This window comes from Ambystoma mexicanum, chromosome 3q (genome assembly GCF_040938575.1).
Source record: "Ambystoma mexicanum isolate Mex_15411 chromosome 3q, UKY_AmexF1_1, whole genome shotgun sequence".
NCBI lineage: Eukaryota > Metazoa > Chordata > Amphibia > Caudata > Ambystomatidae > Ambystoma > Ambystoma mexicanum.
The window spans coordinates 1,067,868,053-1,067,894,432 of record NC_090926.1 but is presented as its reverse complement, the minus strand read 5'-3'; the positions used below and the strand labels follow the sequence as shown (position 1 = coordinate 1,067,894,432).

General features: G+C 47.1%; 1 protein-coding gene across 3 annotated transcripts in view; it reads left to right on the top strand.

Annotated features, from left to right (window-relative positions):
- Nucleotides 1-26,380, top strand: part of MAFG (MAF bZIP transcription factor G) — a 317,483-nt gene that overhangs the window by 128,794 nt on the left and 162,309 nt on the right. The gene's annotated exons all lie outside the window — the stretch shown is intronic.

Sequence of the window (26,380 nt, the reverse complement as noted above, 5' to 3'; positions counted from 1 at the left end):
AGAGGAGATCAAGGGTTTCTTTACCTCCATTACCTTGTTGTAATCCAAGACAGGTTTCCTACTGAGGTGATCATGCTGGTGTGAGAAACATGGTAACACACCTTTTTTAAAAGGAAAATAAATTGTACTAATGTTCTCTTTTTAGACTAAGAATAACTATGCTGCAAGTTGATCCCACACGAGTCAAGTTGCAAATGGTTTTCAATGAACATGTAGCGATGTAGCCATTAATATACTCATTGTTCTTAGCTGGGTTTGTGTATGTATACTCCCCACAAATCACAGTATAAGGATGCACCAGAGACTACATTGGGGCAATGTTAGTTTGTAGTAAATGGCCACCAGACCTAAGAAGTGTCTGTAGTCCAAACCTAGAGCGACCAAGTGCTTAGTTTGTGTAATATGGAGGCTACTTGATGGCTAAGGAACAGGATCTCAAAAGACATAGCCCTTGAAACCTGCAAAAAGGTTTCCGTAGGTCAAACTTGATTCCTATGCGTGCGTGGCTTTTCACCGCACCCTTTGCACTGTCCAAGTAACACGTCAAAGGTGAATGGTGGGCGGGTTGCAGATTTTTCATAAGCATGCACAATTGGAATACCGCAGGTTCCTTCTGCGACGAGAGCTGCATAGTCAAACGTCACAACACAAGCTTATGCTGTATATGGGTGTGGCTCCTCTATAATCTTTGACAAATCTAGAGTATTCATCCCGTCTCCCCAGGGGAGCCATCCGCTGTGAGGCTATGTTGGTGAGCCCGTTCGGCAAAACCCTCCCTAGGGGTTTGGGCAAGTGGGACCTCACTGCGAGTGACTCCCATGCAGGGAACAAGGACTCCCATTCCCACAAGGAACTCCCTACGCAAAACTATCTGCATACATGGGATTAACTTTAAACACCAATAACGTGGTTTCCCTTCTATTGGCTTCAGGTAATGCTAGACAAAGTACAACATCTGAAGAGAAATGTAACGTTGTTTGGAATGCTAACCAGCCTGTAAAAGCAACAGGCGAATCATGGGCGAGGAGAGGGAAGCATACGCAGGGGAAGCCCTCTGAAGTATTCACAATTTGGAGAGGCGGAGCAGGATTGAGCCGCTGAGTCGGCTGCAATCTGAGAGAAGGAGACACTGGAAGCCACAGCGGAGCAACTTCTCTTCGTATGAGGTTCAGGAGACGTCCTGAGGGGTTGCGTGACCGTGAGAGCATCGTGGTGGTTCGGGCACCCTAACGATGCTGAGACCAGGGTATCGGGTAATATTATCCCCATATATATGGTCGCCGTACATAATATCGCCGGGAAAAAGGTTGTGGCAATATTATATGGTTTGTGGGTTGCGGGGGTGTCCCCGCATGTTCCATGCAATAATGTCCCCACAAAATCCGGCCATTTTTCGGCGACATTTTTGCATGGCGATATTTTTGAGGGGACATTACATGGAACCGAGACCAGTAGTAGGTGGAGGGACGAATCCTCTTGGCGCAAAGTTGTGCTGATTACCACGAGTTAACGGAACAATTAGGATGAGCCTCGGAGAGATGCGAGAAACCGGAGATGGAAAGCAGCCAAAGCAGATACCTCCCATCGCTGAGCCCGATGAATCAACTCTGCTAACTGTGCCTGGGTGATTCTAGTAAGGGGGAGGCCACAGGGACTGTATAATTATAATATTGAGGCGGAAAGCCTAAGGAAACGGTAAACCCTGTGTGGAGAAGTTTAGTGCTCGAAGCCTCGAGCTATCACGCGAGTCGGCTTCTCCTTGTTATGATTCTAAGGAGCGACGTCGCGTGACAGCAGTGGTGGTTGAAGGATGGGGGATAGCCGTGTTGTCTGTTCGGCGGGCTTGCTGAAATAAACGTAATATCTATACTTACTCACCGTGCCAGCCAAGTTCTTGCAATGGCGACGAGGTAAACTGTGAGCCCGCAACGGAAGGGAGCTGCACAGCACGCTGGGACCATGATCGTGAAGCGCGATCAGATCTCTATTAAGGAAGCCGCCGGAGCTCCGCAGAGTCTTTCCGTAGTCCCAGCTGGGGTCAGCCAGAGAGAGGGCACGGTGAAACGCACTGAGTAGCCCTGCAGCGGTACAGTCTTCCCAGCGCAGCGCAAAACGCTGCAGGTTGCAGCTTGTTCAAGCGGTTGTGACGAGGCACCGCCCACCCTGAAATCCATTGGCTGCCGGTATTCAAGATGTGTAGGAGGAAGGGGAGAGTGCAGAGGGCACATCCAATGGGGGCAGTCCACTCAATTTGTAGTCGCTAAGAGTGACATTGCAGTTATAGTAAAGTGAAACCCCGAACCTTATTGGGCACTTGTCTCTGCAACTAAGGGAAGAAAAACAAGCCCAGTCGCCACTCGGTTTTGGTGATAGCAAGGAAAGTTAACAGAATTATAGGAACAAAAGGTCCCTGTAAAAGCGATCTCCTACAGTGAGACTGTTGAGGCATAAGCACACACAGGTTGTGCAGGAGTCCACGGGTCAAGCATAAAACTATTCCTCAGGTCTGTGTGAACTGTGACATCTGATGCATAACACCGGTATTATTAAAATTTGACCAGTTTGCAGGAAAGTAATCCTTGACAATAATGGCTGCAGCAAGCATGTCCCCACCTCCACCTTTCCTGTCTGAGCCGGGCACTCCACATATAAGGTGGGACAGATGGAAGAGGCTATTTGATGCATATTTGGTAGCAATTGGTGGGGAAATATTTGCACCTGCAAGAAAAGAGGCAATACTTCTCCACAATTTAGGTACAGAAGGTCGTAGTGTTTACGACGGATTGCCAGTGCCCCCACAAGAAGGTCAAGGGGAGATGGACCAATAAATACACTGTGGCAGAAAGAAAATTGGAAATTCACTTTGAGGCAAAGAAGACTATCACATTATCAGATTATCACATTTGAGAGACACACATTTTTCCAAAGAATACAGGATCCTCATGAGCCTGTTGAGAATTTCATTGCAGCTTTAAGATCTCTGAGCCATACATGTGAGTTTGGCCCGTTGAAGGACTCACTTATACGTGATCAGCTAGTACGCTGTACTAATAATATGAAAATACAGGAGAGATTGTTGTCTAAGGATGTATCTCTGGAAACGGCTGTAGAGACAGCTAGAAGCATGGAGCAGACTCACAAGCCATATATCTACTATGAAAGGTGACAAACAAGAAGGAGAAGTAGCGGCAGTGAGAGGATTCAGAAAGACAAATGTAAATAAGGAAATTAAATGCTATAAATGTGGTAGCAACCGACATATATCCACAAGTTATTCTGTCCTGCGAGGAACATTTCCTGTTTGAAATGCAAGAAAAAGGGACGCTTTGCAAGGGTCTGTTGTGAATCAAGTCAAGTACAAAGCATTGAGTCGGGAGGAAGAATACCAGAACAAGAGGAGAGTCCAATAGTTGTGCAAGGTACTCGAGCCAAACACGTGCTAGAAGTATCAGATGTTTCTATTAAAGGAAGTGCGCCAACAGATGTGTTTTTGGTAAATGGTAGAGTTGTAACAATGAAAGTGGACAGCTGTTCACCATGGACTCTGATGTCAAGAGAAATATTTGAAGACTGTTTGCAAGGCGAAATGAGCAAGTTGAAGGAACACACAATAGAGCCATATGCATATGGAAATGTAAGAATCAAGATTTTGGGGAAATTCCAAGCAGCAATCAAATATAAAGGAAGGAGTTGTGACTCGGAAATAAATGTGACACAAGAGGGCTCGTCTCTTTTAGGATGGGGTGAACAGCGGTGTAAACTGGGAATTGGGATACAAGCGAGCGCTGAAGAACCAGTCTCGGTTGCAGAGATCAGAGACAAATGGGACAAGGAATTTCCGATGGTGTTCCAAGAGGAGTTAGGGATGCTGAAGGGATTTGAACACGAGATTCGTTTGAAAATAGGGGCTATACCGAAGATGCATAAGGTGAGGCCAATACCTCAAGACTTCAGGGGAAAACTAAAGGTGGAGATTGAAACATTATTGCAGAGAGGAATCATAGAGAAGAGTGAGAGCTCCGAATGGTTGTCACCAGTGGTGGTGGCAGCAAAACCTAATGGGGAAATAAGGCTTTGCGTGGACCTGAGACATCAATAGGTACATTCTTATAGACAGACATCCTTTACCGATAATTGGAGATAAGTTGTCCACTCTCAAGGATGCCAAGTTATTTTCAGTGATTGATCTTTCTCAGGCCTATCGCCAAATTCCTTTGAAAGAAGACTGTCAACATCTGACGGCGTTTGTAACAATGTTTGGAACCTCCAAGTATTGTAGAATGCCGTTTGGCCTTGCCTCGGTGGCGGCAGTATTCCAAAGGGTGATGGACACTATTATGGAGGGGCTAAAGAATATTGTGGTGTTCCAAGATGACATGCTAATATATGCTAGCCTCTATGACTGAACATGATGAAATTTTGACACAGGTATTGAGTAGGCTGTCTGAAGCAGGGTTGACAGTAAGAAGAAACAAATGTAAGATTGCGGTTGAACGAGTGGAGTATCTGGGACATGAAATTGATGAGCATGGGGTGAGACCAAAAAAATCTTGGTGGAGGCGGTAAGGAATGCACCACTACCAACGGACAAAGATCAAGTGAGATCTTTTTTAGGTCTAGCCGAATACTATCATAAATTTGTGAAAGACTTTGCTATGGTGTTCACTCCCCTGAGAATGATACTGAAGAAAGGATCGAAGTTTGTATGGACTCCAGAGTGTGGTGTGGCTTTTGATAGTATTAAGGAAGCTGTCAGCAAGGCGCCTTCAGTTGGAAGGTTTGATCCCAAGGACAAATGCGTGTTGGTGGTGGATGCTAGTATGTTGGGATTAGGAGCAACCTTAGTGCACTATGACGAGGAAAACACAGAGAGAGTGATCGCATTTGCATCTAGGGCACTGAGAGGCACGGAATGTAAATACTCTGTTATTGAGAGAGAAACGTTAGCCATGTTTTGGGCTATTCTCCACTTTAAATACTTTTTATGGGGTAGGCGCTTCATAGTTAGGTCGGATCATAAACTCATGGTCCAATTGTTTGAGAGTGGGAGATGGGCTTTGGGATCACCCATAAGTCGGTGGGGTTTAGGTCTTCAAGGTTATAATTTTGATGTGAGCTTTTTACCTGGGAAGAGGAATGTGGTGGCGGACTGCCTTTCCAGGCTACCAGTTGGTGGAGATGAAGAATTTAAAGATATGCAAGTGGGAGTCAGTTGTAGCAGAAGTGGAAGATGCTGTCAGCCAGGAGAGGTGGATGCAGGAGGAGGATTCTGATGATGAACTTAGATTGATCAAAGAGTGGACGGTGAAGGGGTGGCCCCAAAGGAAGGGTTTGGATAGGAAATTTGATGTGTGGTGGGAGATAAAAGAAGATTTGAACATTTATAGGGGCACGTTAAGGAGGGGGCGGTGTGTGGTTCCTCCAGAGTCAATCAGACCCAGTTTAGTGGAACTTGCGCATCAGGGGCATCCAGGGGAAGGAGCCATGAAAAGGAAACTTCGACAGAGCTATTGGTGGCCAGGCATTGACAAGTAGGCAAAGAGGTGGGTAAAGGACTGTATGGCTTGTCAAACAAGTGACAAGACCAGAATTGACTCCTTTGTTACCAAATATCATACCAGACCAGCCATGGTCCAAGTTAGCGGTGGACAGAATGGGTCCCATTGCTGGTTTGGGAGGAGGTTTGAGATTTCTGTTTGTGCTAGTAGATTTTCATTCGAAATGGATTGAATGGGACGCAGTTAAGGAGGTCACGGCTAGAGATTTGATTATATTTCTAGAGAAGGTATTTCTGAAAGAGGGGGTGCCCATTGAATTAGTCTCAGATAATGGGGTTCAATTTGTTTCGGAAGCTATGAGGAAGTTTCTGAGTAGTTATGGTATAAAACATACTAGAACTGCGCTGTACCACCCTAGGGCCAATGGCCTCGTAGAAAGGGTCAACCGATATTTAAAAGGGGGGTTGCAATTGGCTATGAGAGTGAGACAGCCGTGGAGAGAGGTGTTAAACTTGTTAACTTGGAATTATGTAACTACGCCACATTCAGTGACTGGAGTCCCTCCATTTGTGTCCCTGAAGGGCAGGGAACCTAGGACAAGATTATGTCCAGGGTGGCTAGGGATGGCCAAAGTTGTTCAGGTAGATAGGGATCAGATTATGAAACTCCTCAATGTGAGTCGGGAGAAAAATAAGGACTGGTTTGATGCCGGGGGAAAAAGTGAAGGATTGTGAATGGAAAGTTGGGGAGATGGTCTATGTAAAAAACACCCAGGTTGGTGAATAAGTGTCTTGAAAGTACGTTTATTGGTCCTAGAAGGATATGTGCGGTGAGAAAGTGTGGTGGGTTGGAAGGAGAAGTGTGGTCAAAAGGGAAGATTGCAAAGGTGTATGGTCTGGATGAGGATGAGCACACGGGAGGCCTGTTGCCTGAGAATGGGAGTTTGAAAACGTCTGAAGGAGTGGAGAACAGGTTTTGCGGTTCCCAAAGGACAAGGTCCAACCCTGTTTGGATGACTGTGTCTTAGAATCTTAGTATCTTCGGGTCTGCAGTAAACCAATTTTATCTTCTTTATGTTTATATCATTAATTCTATTGTTATGTTACTTATGTTGTAAGCTTGTTCTATTAATTAGGTTTAAGTTAAATTTCTTATTGTTTAAGTTTTGTTGTCTCCTGAGGGGGGAGATATGTGGAGAGTTTTAGTGCTTGAAGCCTTGAGCTGTCACGCGAGTCGGCTTCTCCTTGTTATGATTCTAAGGAGCGACGTCGTGTGACAGCAGTGGCTGTTGAAGGACTGGGGAAAGCTGTGTTGTCCGTTCGGCGGGCTCGGTGAAATCAACTTAATATCTATACTTACTCACCGTGTCAGCCAAGTTCTTACACCCTGTATTGGAAGACTCCAAGAGTTGCATAAATATAACTTGTCCCAAGCAGCAGTGATAACTCAAAGACACTTGATAGAAAAACCAGAGGAAAGGCCAAAGGAGGTTGGTTATCAAATACAGGAAAAGGGTATAAGAGAGGTATACGATACTCCAACAAAGAGGAATAGAAAACCCCAGAAGACAAAGGGTTCAAATTGCTAAGAAAGGAAAAACGTACTGTCATAAGGTGTGCATGAGAGCGACTAGAGGGTTTCAAGAGATCCCGAAGACCAAAAATGTAAACGTATATCAAAAACTACAAAAACCCATCAGTGAAGGTTACCAAGCCAGGATAAATAAGTAATACAGCATTTACACCTGGAAAACCTGAAACAAAGCCGAGAGAGCTGGCTAATGGAAGCTACCTTATTTAGTTATTAGTTCTAAGTGGTAGGGCCAGGTTGTTGGACAAAGGACTTTTTTATTTATTTTGTGGACAACTGACTAGCACCCTTAGTTAGTCTGGTTAGATGGGGTAAAACCCCACAGTCCTAGGGTTAAGATAGGCATTTTTATAATTTTGGTCAAATAAAGAACATGGATGAATTCCTGGAAAGTGCACAGGGTGATGCAGTAGCATAGAGTACTAGTAAACCGGTTCTTCAGAAAGGAGAGTTTTGAGGTTGGATTAAATAGTGGTAGAGTTGGAGTAGTGTGGAGAGGGAGAGGATTCCTGAGAAGGGGAGGGCGGACAGACAGGGAGCAGAAACGAGTGGGAGCACAAGGGGCATGGGTAGTGGCAAGGAAGTGATCCGATGATGACGAGCGAAAAGTGTAGAGAGTGAGATGAGCAGATGGGTAAGGCGAGTCGAGTCCATGGGTAGTTTTCAAGCTAAGTTTATACTTGGTCCTTTGTTTCATAGATAGCCAGCCAATCTGGCGACAGGCAGAGGAGGTAGAGGTAAAACAAGAAAAGTTAAAAAGTGTGAGGACCACGAAGTTGAGGACTTTGTCCAGAGCTGAAAAGGCATAGTTGGGGAAAGCCATAGAGAAGACCACCACAGTAGTCTGATCTAGAAAGGACTAATGAGGAAAATAGTTTTTTTAGCAGTATTGAAAGGAAAATGACAGATGTTTCTGATATCAATGAGGTTGACACTGGCTGAAGTGGCAGGTTTGGAGATGAAGAGCAAGAAGATGTTTGATTTGTCGTAGATGACACCAAGCTTACGATCAGAAGCATGGTAACTAAGGTAGTCGAGCAAGAAGATAAGAGGGGGCCGGAAGAGAGAGCCTGTTTGACTGGGAAGTAGTGAACTTCAGTCTTAGTGGACTTAAGCATGAGTGAGTGAGACACCATTGAGTATTTCATGGCGGAAAGCCAAGAGCTGAAGTATGGAGTGTGAAGAGAAGTTGACCAAGGACAGACCCTTGGAAAACTTCAACAGTAAGGTCGGTGAGTGAGGAGGTAAGGTACTTCAGGACCCCTGAAAGTGTCTGGGGCAAAGGTATGAAACAAACCAAGCAAGGGCGTTATCTCTGATGCCAAGAAGAGATAATGTAGAGAGAAGGTTAGAATGGTTAACCATATCGAAAGGAGAGCCAGAGGTGTTGAGAAGAATAAGAATAGATGAAAGGTTTGCATGACGAGCAGAAGAGATGAAGTTGCTGACATTGAGGAGGGCTGTCTTAGTAGAATGCAGAGGTCGGAAGCCAGATAGAGGGGGTCCCAGAGGTTGTGACTATCGAACTCGGTGAGTCGATTGAATACTACTCGATCTAAGATTTTAGAATAGTGTGGTAGAAGAGAGGCAGGGCAACATTTGGCATGAGAGTTAGGCTCTAGACCAGGTATCTTAAGGGGAGGGCTGACAATAGCTGTCTTGTAGGATCAGGGAAAAGTGACATTGTTAAGAGGAGTTGAAGAGGGACCAAGGTGTGGAGAAACACTGGGAGCTATGTGCTTCAGTGTAGAGGGCCAGTGGGGACACTGGAAGGGTTAGCCTTGAGTAGGGCAGAATCTCATCGTGGTTTGTGGGTGCAAAGGAAGACCTAGTAGTGCAGGTATTTTGAATGGTAGATATTTGAGAAGCAAAGTAGAGGGCAGGATCATTTTCAGAAAGTGTAGAGGAGGTGAGTTTAGGAGGCGAGAGAATTGCGTTTCAGAGACTTGGAGGTGGCTCTTTTTGGATGGAGACGAAATGAGAAACGGATCAGTCACCTCTGGCAGAGTCAAGAGTAGAGGAATAGTTCTGAAGAGCAGTGAGATGGAGGTGGAAATCAGGAGTGTCTTAACCTTTGCCAAGTACAAAGCTTTTTACGCATTATTGTTTTCAGGGTGCGGGAGAGAGTTTGTAATCCAGGGACATGGAAAAGAGGATTTAGGAGTGTGTGTAGTGCGAGGAGAAGGGAGCATAAAGAGCAGTGCTACATTTAGTGAAGGCTTTAGTGATGGGACTAGAGAGTGATGTAGGTCAGAGAGCTAATCTGGGAGTTAGGACGATGGACACCTCAGTTTAATAATAGTGTAGTAGATGGAAAGGGGGAGGAAGAAGCAGGAGTGGAGATTGAGGCAAAGACGATAGGGAGAAGGAGCGATGGATATATTAGAGGTGGAGAGGTAAGAGGAGATGAGAATAAGTTCAAGGGACTTTGGAGAATGAAAATAGTACTACACCACCACCCCAGCCAGTGAGGCAGGGAGACTGATTGAAGATGTAGGCAGGGTCATGAGGGGCAGATAAGGTTCGAGAGTCTGAGGGAGAGATCCAGGTTTCAGTAAGGGTAATGAGGTCAAGAGCAGGAGAATGAGAAATGAAGAAGTCTGAGGTAAAGGAGAGTTTATTGCAAACAGACTGCGCATTCCAAAGAGCAATAGAAAGAGAGTGAGATGTAGAAGCATAGCAACGTTGAATCTGAGAAATAGAGGCGCTAGGGGTAGATGTGAGAAGAGGAAGTGTAATGGAAGTTTGGAGTAGGTTTTGGGGAAAGAGAGAGTAGTGGAGTCAGAAGAGAGGTGACCTTGTGGAGAATAGATGATGGGGATGGGAAGAGAGGTGAGATGGTTCTAGGGAGAGAGTAGGAGGGAAAGGACGAGATAGCATGATTAGTGCTTGGCGAGGGTGAAGCAGATAAGAAGTAATAATGGGTACTGGGAGAACAGTAGCAAGATACAGCAAAGCAGAGTCTAAGAGGCAAAGAGTCTGCTCAATGGCTGGTCTTCACACTTCACTGTTCGGCCCTAAACTGGGAGGCATTTGGCAGGATGCCCTGAGTGAGTTCAGAAGGGGATGACAAACGCTCTCATAACCTGATTGCCTAGTCCATCAGTGGTTGGCCTCTCTGATTTTGGCCCTGGTGTTGCCAGGATGAGGCAATTTCCTCCTCATTGGTCTTCCCAGCACAGTCTCTTGTGGCCTTCGACTGGAGATTGGGTTGATCCAAGATGGCCGCAGGTAGTTATGTCCCCAAACCCAGATGACAGCTGGAAGTGAAGTACCAAACAGAAATTGAAGCCAAAAACCAGGAGAGATGACGCATGCTCTCACCGGAGCAGTACCCATCTCTTTTCTGCCTTTTGGCCCTTTTGCTTTTTAGTACTCTTAACTTGGTGGGTGAGAGAGGGATGTAAAATCTACAAATCTATGTGCATGATCAAAGGTTGGTGTCATCTCTGGGCCTCTCCGACAAGGCTTTAAGTTGCTGGGGCATGTCTCAATACTCCCTGCAAATGTGATGTGCTAATTTCACCAAGCACCCAGGGCTCTTTGCCATCTCTAGTACATTATTTCACAAAGCGACATGCAACACCCTAATCGAAAAGTAGACTGCCATTTTACACAGAATACTCAGGGCTTATGTTGGGGAAGGTCTGCTCTGCACAGGTTAGGCAGGTAATCCTGTATCACATAGTATCCATTACACGTAATCCACCTCCACCCTAATTATTTGTGATTGCACCCAAGTGTCGGCTGAGGCAGCATATGAGTAGGCACCAGACCTACTAGACATGTCCTGCATTTTGGCCAATACCAGTCAGAGAAAACAAAGTTCTGGACTTTCTACAGGTGAATTTCTCTTCTCACCAAGGTGATGTCTTATTCAGCTTGTTTTTGTCACCTTTGGCCTCGAGCTCCGTACATTGTTCCCACCTGATATCCTGTCATGCGGTGTACATTAAATATCTTGTAACCTGTGTGGTTTATTTCCTACTACTTTTGCAATCCGAAAAAGTCTTATTGCTGTGTGGACACCCACAAACCCTAGAGATTAGAATGATGCAGATGGCTTACTTTTATTTGGAGGTTCCTTGCTGACAGAGTGGCTTGCATTCTATTTACAAGTATGCACATGCATGCATCCATCCACTCAAGGCTTTTGTGTTAGCTTTGCGGTGCTGCGGGACCAGTTGTACAGAGAGAGATGATATTTGCAATGGCACACATCCAATGCTTCCTATGGAGGGGAACCACTCTGTCTGACATGTAGTACTTCCTCTTCTGGAATGCTGTGTATTATCACCGTACAAAACACAATCTTATTTCCTCTGGATGAAGTGTTCCTTCTTCCACTGGACTTGAAAAATACATTTTTAACACATGCATGTCATCCTCAATGCCTCAATGCCCCGTGTGGGGAGCACCGCATCTGTGTAGACTTCCTCTCTGACCATCCCATGCTTTCCTCTGTAGATCCCCTCTTCTAACATCTGTATTGCCTTATGACTATCCAAGTCCTGCCACACACAGTTAATTACGGATGGTGCTGTGGATCTTTTCCCTCTAAGCACAAATATACGATGTGCCTCTTTTATATTGAATACTCAACAATTCAAAGTCCTTGCACACAGAAATGGGGTTTGATTGTAATAAAAATAATGGTCATCCACTTTTTGACCTGCTGCATTAGAGTGGAACACTAGGCCAAAGAGAAAAATGACTAGCAACCCACGTATTTTGAGCATCCATCGCCATGAGAGAACTGCTCACAAGGTTGTTCTACCTCTTCTGAGCTGACTTTTCAGGAACAACTGCCAACTACCTGCCTCTGAGCAGGTGGGTGATTCCTGTTATTTACCCCCTGTGTTTCCCGTGGTCCATAGGCAAAGGTACAAAGTTTCTGGAGGTGTCTTCAACCACATTTTCCTGTTGGCTTGCATTTGACTGGAATTCTGCTGTGCTGCATCTCCGCCTAAGGCTGGGTCTGAAATCTGGTCCTGGATCTGTTTAAGGGGGCGTTCTCTGTATTTCCTATGGAACTTTAAAATGTAACAAACTCTGCTGAAAGAGACTTTTACAGGTACTTGCCTGGACACTGATATTTTACTGGGTTCTCTGGAATTCTAGCATGTGCCATTGATTTTAAATGTATTTTTAGAGTCCTACATTCCACTCCTGTCAATGTGAAATACTTGGTTACGTTGGATCGCGGTAACGTTTTATGGCATCTTTGTTCCCCATAGACTATAATGTGATGGATGGTACTATCAGTTTAAATGCATTCTTGGTGCCCCCTTAGCAGGGTTGTTATCCTTCTGGTTCTACAAGTTAATACATAATGTGAATTTTGATCCTGGTACTATGTGCTGGGGGGAAGGGGCGGGGGTCAGGAATACTGTTACTATAGTTTACATGGCAACTTTGGAACTGATCATTGCTATTTCAATGCAATGTTGTTCTGTCTCTTGGTGTCCTTGATTTCCCCCAATCCTTAGACTAGAATATATGTACAATGCCTATCAGTGCATAGTGAATTTACATGTTTGCAGTAGGTGGAGTGGGTCTTAAATCACTACTGCTGTTTAATCATACACTGGTTCCATCATATGTTATGTACCTAAAGCTCTTATTTCAATTTGATTAATGATATATGTTCCTTTACTAAAGTGTATATTTTTCAGTATGTATGTGTATTTTCTTTGGTTACCTGTGTGGACTAAATTAACTCACACTCCCTCTTAAAGTTAAGTCTGACTGTAGGCAGACCTCCAGGAGACATTGGCAAGCACTGGGGCTATTAGCAAAATGAATTCCCCTACAGGAAGAAGGTTGTTAATTATGGCCTGACTAAATTTGTTCCCTCTTTCCAAAAGGAAAAGTTGGCTGAGGATTTCACAAACAAACCTGTGCAATATGGGGTTTGATAAAGATTTTGTCTATTTGTTTCTGGTCTGCCTTTTTCTCCCGAAGCAAGAGGAAAATATGGTTAAAGCACACTTTCTGGGCCATCACATTATGCCATGCAAGGAAGCCTTGTCCTTGCGCTTCAAATGTGCTGATGACCGGTTCATATACATACTCCTACAGTTTATAAGCACAGCCTTAAATGTAAGATTGCACAAAGCTATGCAACATGACGAGAGATACCATAAGCGGTTTCTGCCCAGTGGATTCATTAATTAACCTTATAAATATTTTTTTAATGTTCCTCAAAGAGGATACTCTACGCCCGCTGATCGTATGAATTGTTAATTGCTGATTGTTAATGTGTTTATAAATTCGAATATTAATGGAATAATCCGAAATATATTTTAAAGGTGATAGTCGAGCTTGACGGCTCTGCCCTTGCTACTACTCTTAGAGTTTTTTGGCTTCCCTTTTGGTTGGATTTGTTTTTTTCCTCATTAGGTAAGATGGTTGCACGTCCCTTCGCAGAGGGATGCGTAAAAACCTCCACAACACTCCCACCTGTTAGCTCAACACAACGATCGAGGCAGAATTAGCAGACCCAGAGCTCTTTGAAGGTATGTCCTCCTAGTAAGCTCTGTCCCCTCTGAATTTTCTTTAATGTTTAAAATTTAAAATCATCCATCTGGATCTTTAAGAATATGTAATTGTGCTTGTTTAAGACCACGCATGTTTCAATCCTGCCGGCTCTTCCTCCAGAAACCTGAATCACAAATCTATTAATCTAGTATGAAATCAAGCTCACCCATCTACTTCCAGCACATAAACGCTAGTTCTCAACCAAAGACATTAACGGTGCACTTTAAAGCATGGTTCCTAGCATCTTCTACCCAACATGCCTCGGCAATACCAGAAATGTTAATCCAGTTTTTATGTGCAATAAAAACTCTGGGTTCAATGCCAAAACTAGGGCATCTCTAATTAACAAGCCAGTGGAGGATTCAAACCTCTTTGGGAAAGCGGTTGAACAATGCTCTAGAGACAGCAAAGAAAACGCAAGACTCTAAAGTCACTTAGCCAGATCACGGCTAAACCATTTCACCGGCGTGGAGGTTCTAACGCACGCCGGTCCTTTCGTGGGCAATCCTTTTCCTGCTCGCATCAGGGGCAATAGGCTCAGGAAATAATTCCTGGTCCTCCGGTCAAGGCTCTTCCGGTAATTTCAATACCAGCAAAGAGGCTCTCGTAGTGGCAAGGGTAGAGGCAGAAACTCTACTCCCAGATCCTCCCTGCCTCCACCTCAAAGTGACTTGATGGTTCAGGTCCCCTCACATGCTTCCCCGGTTGGGGGTCGCTTGTCTTCATTCATCCACGCCTGGGAGTGGATCACTTCAGATCAATGAATTCTAAAGACTGTTTCCCACGGGTATTGTATCGAGTTTCTCCGACCACCTCGCTACCACCCACAGAGAAGCATCCTGCTGGAAGAAGTTCAGGTCCTGCTGGAAAGGGGCACCATCAAACTGTCCGTCCCCCCCCACTGCCCGCCTCCAGGTAAACCAGGTTATTTATTCAGTGTACTTGCTTGTGCCCAAAAAGGATCTCACCGGGCGCCCTGTTCTAGACCTGCGCCCTGCAAATAAGTATGTCAAACCTCAAAAGTTCAGGATGACAACACTTCAGGAGGTAATCCCACTACTGTAGTAAGGGGATTACAAGTACCTCAGGTTCATGATAGAGGGCACCCACTATCAGTTCTTGGTTCTCTCCTTCGGCATTGCCTCAGCCCGAAGGGTGTTCACAAAGGTACTGGCGGTAGTAGCAGCTCACCTGCACAGGCAGTCCATCCCAGCCTATCCTTTCTGCGACGACTGGCTCATAACCGAGGATTCGCACGGAACATGCCAGATAAATTCCCAAAGGACATTAGATCTCCTCTACAATCTATGATTCGCTATCAACGAGAAAAACCCCAGCCAAGTCAAACAATTTCTGGGGGCTCTAATTCAGACAGAAGGACGGGCTTGTCTTCCCCTACAACGAGACGGTTCAAAACATGGTGTTCAGATCCCTCACTTTGTAGCCAGTCACCAAGTGACCGTACGCAAAGCCGTGCAACTGTTGGGGATGATGGCTTCCTGCGTCTACCTAGTTCCACGCGTTCATCTACGCATTCGCCCCATGCAAGAGTGGCTCTCGAGCCAATGGTGTGAGGCCAGCGGCCAGTGGGACGATTTAGTGGTTGTCTCGGCAGCCCTTGTTCATTCTCTGCGGTGGTGGTCAAGGGCAAACCTTTTGCAGGAGAAATCCTTCACCACCCCGCAGTAGAATCAGCTCTCACCAGACACATCTCTGACTGGGTCGGGAGCTCGCCTCCTTCAACAGAAAGCCCACAGCGTGTGGGCTCCAGCAGTAGCATCCAATCACATCAACCTGTTGGAACTGCTCAGTGTTCAAGGCCCTGAAGGCCTTCCAAACACATCTCCAGGGGAAAACATTTCTAGTCCTCATGGACAGTACTACGGCCATGTACTACTTAAACAAGGGGGGCACGCACTCTCTTGGGCTGTCCAAACTGTGGGTATTCAAACGCATGTTCCTCCTGTCACAACATGTTCCAGGGGAAGTGAATCTTCTGGCAGACGTACTCAGCAGGGACTTCCCCTTACCAGTATAGCACTCTGGAGAATGCTCAATGCCCAGATTACGCCTCCAGGTACCCACAGAACCGCTCCAAGGGGAACGGTCTTTGGATAAAATGGTCCGTGAGATTTGTCTACGCTCTTGCCCCCCCCCTTCCACCTCTCCCACCCCCAATTCCCCTGCTCAACAGAATAGTGCACAAGATGCACAAAGAACCATTGACGATAATCCTGGTGACCCCTATGTGGTCCCCCAACCTTGGTTCATTCCATATCATGGCATGGTCAGTCTCCCCTCCCAGGAAGCTGCCGTGCCCGTACACAATGCTGTCTCAAGATCAGGAAGAGACACTACACCCATGTCTGCAAACGCAACTTAGCAGCCTGGCTCCTGAACTCTGGCAGCTTCAGCTCCCTCATAGATGCATGGACATACTCTGAGAGACACGTAAACCTGCCACCAGACACTGCTACTTCAGCAAATAGAAGCGCTTTCTCTTATGTAATGTCAAGGGCATCAATCCTATTGATTGCTCACTTAAAGATATTGTCCTTTACCTAACCCACCTGTTAGATTTAGGACTGGTGTACAATTCTCTTAAAATCCACCTAACCGTGCTTTCAGGTGTACACAACCTCCCAGAGCAAGGTCTCATGGTGGAACATTCCTGTAATAAATGCCTATGGAAGGGGTAAAGAGACTTCATCCCCCTATATCCAACCAAGCTGCCGGGTGGGACCTGAATGTTGTTCTTACCAGGCTAATGGTACCTCCCTTCGATCCAATGCACAAGGCTTGCCTTAATGCACTCCTCTACAAGACCGCCTTCCTGGTGTCGATCACCTTTATAAGGAGTTAGTGATCTGCAGGCCTTTCAGTTCAGCCCATTCATCACGATTCACAAGGACCAGGTGGTTTTGCGGTCACACCCTCGCTTTGTACCCCCACATTTATCTCAAAATACCATGTAAACCAGTCCATAGAACTTCACAACTTTTTCCAGAACCCCAGTATCGTGGCAGAAAGAAGCCTCCCCATACTGGATGTAAGGAGAGTGGTTATCTACTATCTGGAAAAGACAAAGCCACCAAGAAATACAAACCAGTTCTTCGTTTCAGCGGCAGCTGGTAGAGAAGGGGACCCTGTCTCTAAATCTGCTATCTCCAAGTGTATCGTAAACTGCATCACACTGTTTCTACAGCATTGGATCTTTCATGGATTCACATGCTGTCAATATTCCCCGTCGTCAGGCTGGGAACCTCGGTCATTTTAACTTGGCGTTTTCCTATGGAAAGCTTTGACACTTCAGTGTCCTATCAATGTCCTTTTTGGGTGCTTTAGCTACCACCAATAGGACGAAGGGTGTAAATAGCCCTGCCCCTGCAGCTTACCCTCAGATTTCAATCGTCTCCAAAGTGTTGATCACCTCGTGCTCAGGGTTTCTGCACGTGCTGGTGCGATTTTTTTTTTTTTATTTTTTTTTTTTTTGTATTTTTTTTTTATTTTTTTTATTTTTTTTTTTTGGCGATGTCTTCAGGACTGAAGAAGTCTTTGTTGTGCGACTTGCGGGCTGAATAAAGTGTATGAGGGGGACGGGCATATGGACTGCCTCTATTGCCTTTATCCCCATCACTCGACCGATTCTTGTGAGATCTGTAAAGAGTTTTCACAGAAGACGCTTAAGGAGTGCAATCGGCGGTTGGTGTGTTGGCTGAATGAGGGTACCTACCCTTCCTTGGAGGTGGGTATGGTTCGTAGCCTGTCCTCTGAAAGGCATGCTCAAGCAGTGGATCATCGCCGGTCGGGGTCGGCTGAGCCTCCGGCTAATAAGACTCGGCCTGCCCCTGGGGCGGAGGTCGGGAAGAGTGGTCGCTCCTCTTCGAGTAAACACCTGTCGAAGGGTGCGTCTTCGTCCAAGCATGGTCGGTCGGACCAGTCTCGAGGGTCAGAAGTCGGAGTCGCAAGTGAAGGCCAAGAAGGACTAGTCGTCGAAACACTCCTCTTCAGGGGACTATCACAGATCCTCCTCTAGTAGGGGGGAGTCTAAACATCGATCCAGTGGGACTTATCACCTGAAATATCTGCACTGCAGGTTGCAGTTCCAACTATGTCATCGTCGACGGGGGTCCCGTCGTCTATGGTTCCTCTGCAGGTGCCTTTGCCAGCTCCGATACCGTCGTCAACGGTGGTGTCTTCGGCTCCAGTGATGACAGGAGATAAAGGCCCGATGTTCTCATTGTTGAGTATGGATATAGACATTATGCTGCCGACGAGTGAGGCGTGGCAGGCTTCTGCTTTTGACTTGCTTCTGCCTGACACACTTCTACATCAAGAGACTGCATCGGAGGCGGAGGACGAACGGGAGCCGGTGTTGGGTCCGTCGGCTCTGGGCCTGCAGTGTGTTGCTACATCGACGTCGATGGGTGTGGGGGCTTGTCTGTCCAGTTACTGCTGGTGAATCCGCAGGCGATGTTGTTGCTCCAGGTTCTATCCACATTACAATCCTTGTTGGGCTAGCTGGATTCCATTTTGCCTCCTCTGAATGTAGACCCGGTGGGACCTATTGTCTATGCTGCAGGTGTTCCTCCGCGTTCTGCGGCTGAGTTGCCGGCGCCTCTGCCGGTGAGCGAAGATTGTCCACGTTCCCATCCTGAAGAGGGTGAGCTGCTGGACTCTGAATCAGACATCAGACAGTGTGCCTAGGGAGACCATGTCTACTGGCTCTTCGTCGCCATCGAGGGATCTGGCGTGGGATTCGGATGTTCAGATGGAACTGCCTCGTAGTCCGGCTCAACCGTCTCCGCCCGAAGATGTTGGGGCGTTCCAGGCCATGATGGCGAAGGCATGTGTGGAATTTGGTTTGGCTCCTGAGGAGGAGTGGAAGGAGTGCTTCCTGTTTGACCACATGGCCAAGAGATGGAAAGCTGTGTTCGCCGTGCCTACCCTGTACCATGTGTGACGGGAGGGCCTGCGCACGATGCGACATCCCTTTTCAGAACCGGCTGTCAAAGGGAGGCTGGAGAAGAAGTTTAAGGCCCCGGACTCCACACCGAAGTGCTTAGTGGCGCCGCCCACGCCTGAGTTGGTGGCGTCGGCGGCGGCTAGCCGTAAAGCCAGGAGTCAGCACAAGTGTATTGTTCCCCCCCCCCACGACAGCGACGCCAGGATGCCTTTGGGAAAAAGGTTTTGACTTTTGGGGCGACGACTGTGAAAGCACCCAATTCGTTGGCGATCATGGCTCGCTACGATTGTGAGATGTGGCATCGGCTAGTGCCTCTATTAAAACATCTGCCTGAGGAACACCGTAAAGCTGCCATGCTGTTGGTACGCAAAGGGGAGGAGGCGTCTAATCATAGTATTAACATTGCCATGGACTTGGCGGAATCTGGTTTTAAACAGATTAACAACAGCGTTGTGCTGAGTCAACAAGCCTGGCTTAAGTGCATGGACTTTTGCCCGGAGGTGCATTATAAGGTTCTGGACATGCTCTGTGAGGGGGAGCAGTTGTTTGGTGAGAAAATTGATGAGGCCTCAAGGGTATGAAGGAGGACTCTGAGACTGCCAAATCGTTGGAAGCCTTGCAGAGTGGGCGCTCGTTTCGCCCCTTTCGTGCCTTCCGTGGGGTGTCGGGAAATGCCCAGTTTACTTCCTCCAGAGACCGGGGTTACGGTCGGTCTGGTTACTCCTCCCTGGGGTATATATAGGTGGTCGGCGCAGCCGACGCAGAAGAGTCGGGACTTTCAGGCCTCCAGGAAAAGAGGTGGGCAGGCCTCTTCCTCCAAGGGAAGACAAGCTAAGCCACAGCAATGACCGTCATCGGGGAAATCTGCTGTGGGGGGGGGGGGGACAGGGTAGCACTGCACGTGGACGAGTGGTGCAAGATTACGTCAGACCGTTGGGTGTTGGACACGGTGTGTCTGGGCCACTCGCTGGAGTTAGTGTTCGCCGTTCCCCATTCCTCCAGTGTATACCGTGCAACCTCACCTTCACATCTTATGGCAGGAGGTTGTACTTATGCTACGGAAAGGGGCTATAGAGTTGGTTCAGGTGGCTGAGAAAGGCCAAGGGGTTTATTCCCGTTACTTTGTGGTGAAGAAACTCAACGGCAAGTGGCGACCCATTCTGGATCTTTGGACGTTGAAAAAGACTCTGCAACGCCTGAAGTTCAAGATGCTCACGCTTCTGGAAGTCATTCGGTCTGTACAGCTGGGCGAGTTTCTGGCTTTGTTGGATTTACAGGACGCATATTTCCACATTCCTATGCATCGACGGCACCACAATTTTCTGCAGTTTGTCATAGGAGAAGATCATTACCAGTTTCGAGTGCTCCCGTTCGGTTTAAAGTTATCCCACAGGATGTTTACAAAATGTTAGCCGGCGTGGCTCAGACGGGGGAAGGTCATCATGTCTACCCATACCTGGACGATTGGCTGGTACGCAGTTCGTCACCGGGGGAGGCACAGGAAAGTCTCAGCGCTACCATGTAGCTGTTGCAACGGCTAGGCTTCGCCGTGAACTTCGAGAAGTCCTTTCTGTTGCCTTCCAAGGACTTGGTTTTTCTGGGGACAGAGTTTCAAACTCAGCTGGGTCTTGTGAGGCCCTCGGGCGAAAGGGTTCTGAAGCTCCGGCAAAAAGCGGAGTGGAAGATCGGTACAGGGGTGTCGGTCCGGACCTACATGTCACTGATGGGGGGCCATGGCATCCTGCATTGCAGAGGCTGATACAGGAGTTCCTCGCCGACCAATGGGCTCAGAGTCTTGGGTCATGGTCAGACAAGGTGGTGATCGACGGCAGTCTGGTGGAAGCTCTTCGATGGTGGCAATTGTCATGATCTCTGCTTCCAAAAGGTCAGGGTTTTCCCAACTCCCTTGGAAGCAGATCCATAACCCAGGTTCCGAGTGCCAACCAGTCCCAATTGGGACCTTTTGGACCCAGTCCTGGCGCCAGTGGCACCAGGCTCATAAATATGCCCAGTCCCAGCGCTGGAAGCGCCGGGCTCATAATGCTTGGGTGGACTTACCTGCAGCAGACCATGCTGCTTACTTGCCTGCCAGTTGAGCCTCTGATCCTCTTCTGTTTGGAACTACTTTTCCTGTTGGGTGGGGCAGGAGCCACTCCCTAGATTCAGAACACTGGAACTCTTCTGGAAAGCAGGAACTCTTTTCTTAGGCGTGGCTGTGGAAGGAGACACCTAAACACTACAGGAGGCTATTTAAACCACACCCGATGGATGAATCTTGCTTTGCGTTATTCTGCATCCTCTGCAGCAGAACGCTCATCGTGTCTTCTGCATCTGATCCTGGGCCTAAGGAAAAAGGCTTACCATCCTGAATCCAGTCTTTAGCAACACCTATAAAGACAAGAAAGAACAGGTTAGCATTACGGTCTTCAGTGACAGCTCTTCACTTACCTGGTCCATCGGCTGTCACCAACGCCTCGCGCTGCATTCCGGCATCTGAAAGACAAAGGCTTACCTACTCTTCGTGCGCTCCGGAGGTCTTCACACTGTATTCCGGCATCTGAAAGACAAAAGCTTACCAACTCTTCGCACGCTCCGGAGGCCTTCGGCGCTGCATCCCACATCTGAAAGACAAAACAAGGTGCGTTTAAAGACATTGGGGAACTTTAATACTCACGTGCCATTACTCCTTTCCACATCTAACCCAGTGGGTATTCCGGCACCCTGCAGCCGCTCCGAACTTTTACCTGCAAAATAAAAAGACAGTTAGAGCGCATCGTGAAGCAGGCAACAAGCGCTTACTTACATGCTTCCAGGCGCTTCTATTCATCACACGGGCTCCATCTTCAACTCACTTCAGCCCATCATCCGCCATCGCCGGAACCCTGCAAAACAAGAGACATCATTACTAAAGACTTTAAAGACATTAGAATTACTCGAAACTTACCGTTCGTGCAGTAAACAACGGACAGCAGTCCTCTGAAGTCAAGAGGCCTGCTCCCCTTATCCAGTGAAGAAACTGGTTACAGACAGCACCCTGCCCCGAGGCAGATGGGGAGCACAGCGTTCACTTACCTAAGACATCTTACCCTTCAAGTCAGATATACAGTGCACAGAGGTCCAGCCCAAAGAGCCAGCCGTGTGTTACACATCACCTCTGAAGATACGGTATACGCCCAGTCAAGACCGGCGCCTCTACGGGAATCAGGTGAGCGTTACAGAACGCAAAGCCTACCACAAAACTCCCATCCAGGCGCTATGGAAACCTCGGATACCGACCAGCTAGCCCAGTTACTTGGGGAACTAAGGGCAGAAGTGCATGCAGCCCGTCAGGAAACGAACGCTCTAAGAAGGGAACTGATTATTTCCAAGGAGCGAACAGATGATCTCGCTAGACAATTGCTACAGTCACAAGCCGGACAGACCCCGTTACCCGCATCTGGGGGAAATCTTCCTTCTACATCCTCTATGAATCCAGTGCAGATCAACCTACCTGGGAATGTACCTCTGGCTCCGCCCGAACGATTTTCTGGTGACCCAAAGAGGTTTGCAGTATTTATCAATCAGTGCCGGTTGCATTTCTTATGCCGGCCAGCAGCCTTTCCAACTGATCAAGCTAACGTAGCTTTCGTGCTTTCGTACCTTAGTGGCAATGCGGCAGACTGGTCGATCCCTCTAGTAAATCAAGATGATCCGGTCCTCCATGATTTTCAAGCTTTTCAGCTCAGTATGGAAAAACTGTTCGCAAGACATTCACAGGGGCAGGCCTTGGACAATGAGCTTCTTTCGTTGCGACAAGGTAATCAAGACCTTTTGGCTTATATTGCGTCTTTCAACAGACTGATAGTGGAAACTCAATGGCCTGAGGACAAAAGGATTACGCTGTTTTATAGAGGTCTACGTGGAGAGCTCAAGGATGTGTTAGCCCAAGTAGTGAATCCCCCACAAGATTGTTCGGACTATATAGACTTAGTCGTTCAAATAGATCACAGACTGCAGAACAGGAAGGCCGATCGTTCCAAGTTTGATGCTCGAGTATTTTCCAAACCGCCAACTCCTTCCAAAGGAGTAGACTCCGAGGAACCCATGCAGATAGGGGGTCTGAAAGGTCCTCTAACACAAAAGGAGCGGGAAAGGAGAAAACAGTTGCAATTATGCCTCTATTGCGGAAACTCAGGGCACTTTCTTCGAGACTGTCCGGTGAAACCTGCCAAGAAGACAGTAGGAGCTGCAGTTACCAAAGTTACAAACTCTGAGCAGGGAAACGACCTCGCCCGACAAGAATAGAGGTCCTCTTGCCGAGCGTGAAAACCAGTTCCGTGACCTCGCCTTTCGTGATACCTATGGTCCTCATTAGCCCTGATAATCCGGATCGATTACATGCAATTGAAGCTTACGTCGACAGCGGTGCCATCGGCAATTATGTGGATCATGAAATGGTTTTGAGGATGAATCTAACTCTTTGTCCCAAGGCTGTAAAGGACGTCATTACTACGGTGGATGGTACGGAGATAGCCTCTGGGCCAGTAACGCATACCACTCAAGAGGTGACGCTAGTAAGTCAAGATGGACACCATGAGAAGATCGTGTTCGATGTGATCAAGGCCCCTCAGTTTCAGATTATTCTAGGAATACCTTGGTTAGAGAAACACAATCCTCTGATCGATTGGCGAGCAAGAACGGTCCAGTTTCCAGAATGTGTCTCTACTTGTCACCCTCCACCTGGTGTTGCACTGGCAGCAATTTCTTCAGAGACTCCCCAGTTACCTCCCGAATACCTAGAATACCAAGATGTTTTCCGGAAGGATCAGGCTAACTCTCTACCTCCTCATAGGTCTTATGACTGCCAGATAGACCTGATACCTGGATCTACTCCTCCTTGTAGTAGAATTTATGCCCTCACCGAGCCTGAGAACCTTCACCTTCGACAATACCTGGATCAATACCTGGCAAATGGGTTTATTCGTCCTTCCAAGTCCCCTGGTTCTTCAGCTTTGTTCTTCGTTCCAAAAAAGGAAGGAGACCTTAGAACTTGTATAGATTATCGCTCCCTGAACCAGATCACCGTCAAGAATAGATATCCGTTACCTTTGATCCCTGAACTCCTGGACCAGGTCAGAAAAGCATGCATATATACAAAGCTGGATCTTAGAGGAGCCTACCACTTGGTACGAGTAAAAGAGGGCGATGAATGAAAGACGGCCTTCCGCACCAAATATGGGCTATTTGAATATCAGGTCATGCCCTTCGGACTTTGCAATGCCCCGGCCGCCTTTCAATATTTTATGAACGATGTCCTCAGAGAGCTCATAGACGTGTGTGTTGTTGTTTACATTGACGACATCCTCGTGAAAATGATCCTCGAAAGATTGCGTCAAACCAAACGTTTCGCTAAGTTGGAAAAATGTGTTTTCAACGTGACTGAAGTTGAATTCTTGGGATTCATATTATCACCTGGCGGAGTGCGTATGGATTCAAAGAAGGTCGATGCATTTCTCAAATGGCCATCACCATCCTCCGTAAAAGGTGTGCAAAGCATGTTAGGCTTCGCTAACTTTTACAGCAGGTTTATCCCCGAATTCTCTCGAATAGTCCAGCCCATCACTGCCTTGTTAAAGAAAAACAAACGTTTTGAATGGTCTACCGAGGCGGAACAAGCTTTCCAGGATTTGAAGACTAAATTTATCTCTGCACCAATCTTAAAACACCCTCGCCCCGAACTCCCCTACATCATGGAAACTGATGCTTCAAGCCTTGCCATGGGGGCAGTTCTATCACAAAAGGACCCGCTAACCAATCAGTTGCATCCCGTGGCATTTTGGTCCCGCAAATTCTCGCCTCCTGAAATCAATTACACGATTACTGACAAGGAACTTCTGGCTATCAAGTCTGCCTTTAAGGCTTGGCGGCATTATATGCTGGGGGCCCGACACACCGTTACTGTGATTACGGATCACCGAAACCTGCAATATTTGAAAACCGCAAAAGCCCAATCCTCTAGACAACTCCGTTGGGCATTATTCTTTGCCGAGTTTGACTTCATAATTACCTATCGACCTGGTACAAAGAACGGTAAAGCTGATGCCCTTTCTCGGATGGGAGTGGAAGAACACTTGATCAACCCTAAACCTGTACCAATCATTCCCGAACAAAGAATTCTGGGTGTAATCGCCACAGAATCCATAGAGGAAGTTAAGGATAAAGCCAGGCAACTTGTAACTCCAGCAGACATTCAGAATTGGCATCTGCAGGGAAAGGACTTTGCAGTAAAGGACAACTTATTGTATTTCCAAGAACGATTATACCTACCCAGCACAGATTTACAGAAAAAAGTAATCTCTTGTTATCACGATTCTTTAATGGAAGGACACCCCGGTATGGCCAAGACCTCAGAAAAGATCAAGCGCTACTTCTGGTGGCAGTCTTGGAAAAAAGATATCAGAGACTTTATAATGTCCTGTGGAGTATGCGCCCAAAACAAGAGTCGAAAGGAAAGACCAGCAGGCCTCTTACGCCCTATTGACATCCCACCTCGCCCTTGGCATACGCTTTCTATGGACTTCATCACCGATCTACCTCCATGCTCCGGATACAATACGATTCTAGTAATCGTGGATTTATTCTCCAAGATGGCGCATTTCATTCCGCTCAAAGGCTTGCCAACAGCAGCAACTCTGGCCCGAGAATTTCTCGAAAACATCGTCCGACTGCACGGTTTTCCTTCGGTTCTAATTTCGGATCGAGGTAGTCAATTTATTTCTCATTTTTGGCGAAGTTGCTGTCGGTCGGCTCAAATTGATGTGAGACTATCGACCAGTCACCACCCTCAGACCGACGGACAAACCGAGAGGACCAATCAAACTCTGGAACAGTATTTACGCTGCATGCTGCAACAAACTGAAAAAACTTGGAAAGACATCCTTTGGATAGCCGAATATGCCTACAATAACTCTGTCCATTCGGGAACTGGGAAAACCCTGTTTTTTCTTTTGTACGGCAGTCGCCCTCGAACCTCGGAGTTGGATCCCCTCCAAGATCTTGAAACACCAGCAGTAGACTACCTGCATTCTACAATCACCCAAGCCTTTAAGTAAGCTGTTTCTCACCTTCAAAGGGCTAAAGAACAATACAAGAAAGGAGCAGATCAACATCGGAAGGAAGCCCCTCAATATCAAGTAGGAGATCAAGTCTGGTTATCCACCAAATATCTACCTCTAAAAGGGCCACGCACATTCAACCCAAGATACCTTGGTCCCTATTCCATCACTACCATAGTAAACCCAGTAGCGGTCAAGTTGGACTTGCCCCCGCACATGAAGATACATCCGGTCTTCCACGTCTCTCTATTAAAACCCGTGCAACCTCAAACCCGACTAACTACATCTCCAAAACCTATTCTAGTTGATGGAGAACTCGAGTTTGAAGTCAAAAGCATTCTGGACTCCAAGATCTCCAAATCTAAACTATTTTACCTAATTGACTGGAAAGGCTACGGCCCCCAAGAGAGATCCTGGGAACCTGCTGAATATGTCCACGCTCCTCGCCTAATCAAAAGATTTCACCGAACATTTCCTGACAAGCCAAAACCCCCGGAGAAGCCCGGTTTGGGAGGGGCCTTGAGGGGGGGTACTGTCATGATCTCTGCTTCCAAAAGGTCAGGGTTTTCCCAACTCCCTTGGAAGCAGATCCATAACCCAGGTTCCGAGTGCCAACCAGTCCCAATTGGGACCTTTTGGACCCAGTCCTGGCGCCAGTGGCACCAGGCTCATAAATATGCCCAGTCCCGGCG